This window comes from Sorex fumeus, unplaced genomic scaffold, assembly GCF_029834395.1.
Source record: "Sorex fumeus unplaced genomic scaffold, SorFum_2.1 ptg000046l, whole genome shotgun sequence".
NCBI classification, from domain to species: domain Eukaryota; kingdom Metazoa; phylum Chordata; class Mammalia; order Eulipotyphla; family Soricidae; genus Sorex; species Sorex fumeus.
In genome coordinates this window covers 13,328,250-13,330,272 of record NW_026606103.1, presented here as the reverse complement: position 1 = coordinate 13,330,272, position 2,023 = coordinate 13,328,250, and positions in this window count along the sequence as shown.

Sequence of the window (2,023 nt, the reverse complement as noted above, 5' to 3'; positions counted from 1 at the left end):
CCCATGATAAGTATGTGTCCCTTGTTACAGGGATGGGGATGCTTACATTGTCACATTGTTTGCACCATCTTATTCAGGTTCTGTGCTCTGTCAAGACTGACACCCAAGGAGAGTAGACACAAGGGACAGGAAGGATTGCTCCACAGTTTGAAACCTGCCTTTTGAGCGGGGGGAGAAGGCAATTGGAATAGAGAAGAGATCAGTAGGTCAATGATGGTTGGATAGGTCGACCAGAATTCTGAAAGTAGATAAAGGACCGAATGTGATAGTTTCTCAGTATTTATATTTTAAACCATAATGCCCAGAACTAGAGAGAGAGTATGGGGGAAATTGTCTGCCAAAGAGGCAGGGGGAGGGTGGGCTCGGGGAATAATGGGGACATTGGATGTGGAAAATGTGCACTTCTGGAGGGATGGGTGTTCAGTAATTGTATAACTGAAATTCAAACATGAATGTTTTGTAACAGTATCTCATGGTGATTCCATTTAGAAAACAGGCACATCCACTTCCTCCTCTCCCTTCCATCTGGAGAGCTCGCTGCCTCTTCTTGAGAACACAGAGGAGTGGGATGGCAGTCACTGATGTTCATGTCCTCATCTCCGCTCCCCTCACCCCTGCATCTTCATCTCTCCACGCCCCCCACAGTGCCCCACTGCTGTGTTCTGATCTGGGTGAACAAAGGCTCTCCACCTCAGTCTTCACAACACTGTTTCCTTGCCAAGTAGAGATGCGCAGGAACAGTGTCTGGTCTGCTACCACCTTCCCTCTGTCTACTTTTTTGGGTCTCCTCCTCCTCACCCTTTGTTTATTCAATACCCACACCCAGTTGTATCTTCATTCTGCCCTCATCACCCTGAGGGAAGTTCCTCGACAGCTGTAATCTTGCCACTGATGAAGTTTACATAGGTGTGCATAGATCTATCTCTCATATGTGGCATACAAAGAGACATAATAAGGAAATAATAAATGCCAGACACTATAAAAACTAAGAACTGACTTACAGAGTGGAGTTTCCTGAGTGGCAGCAGAAGAGAATCTGGGGGAGAGGAACTGGCTGGGGAGAGGAGACTGGAGCCATGGCTGGGGTGCGCAGTGGGCCCTCTTGTGCTGGTGTGGTGGAGGGACACTGTGTCCATGGACCGCTAACACTGTAGCAGTGGGCAGTGCTGAAAGGAGGTAAAGGGATACGCATGATACCCTTTCAGTAACAGTATTGCTAACCATACTGCCTAAAAGGGAAATGAGAGGGGGTGGGGGGAGACAGACAGACAGACAGACAGACAGGCACTCTGATCTGGTATGTAGGACACTGTGTCAATGGTCCCCTATCACTGTAGCAGTGGACAGTGAGCCGTGGGCAGTGGGTGCTCTGGTCTGGTGTGTAGGACACTGTGTCCATGGTCCCCTATCACTGTAGCAGTGGACAGTGAGCAGTGGGCAGTGTGTGGTCTAGTGCTGGTGTGTAGGACTCTGTGTCTATGTGCCACTTATCACTATAGCAGAGGGCATTGGGCACTCTGGTGCTGGTGTGCTAGAGGGACACTTTTTCCATGGAACCCTATCGCAATAGCATTAGAAATCATGGTACCAAATGTTTTAGAAATATAAAGAATTACTCATGGTGCCCCCAGATCTCCTGAGCATCATATGGGTAGTCTCCCCAACCCCAAGAGAGGAACCAGTCCAGGGGTTGCACATGCCTACTGAGGGGCGCAAAGACCATGTGCTGCCAGACACATGCCCAGCCCATCATCACTGCCAGGGGGTGTCCTGTCCTCTTGCAGGCCCAGCAGCCAAAATAGCCTTCCTGGGGAACATAGCCGAGGTGCCCCAGGCCTCTGCCCAGGCGCAGCACCCGCAGAGGGGCAGTCCTGTATGGGGCAGCAGACAGGCACCTCTGAGGCAATAAGGCCTCAGGAGGCCCCAGATGTCTCCCAGGGTTTAGCAGCAGTGTAGGGTAAACTCACAGGGTTGGTCCCCGGCACAGTGTACGTTCACTGGAGCATTCAAGAGTGACTCCTCA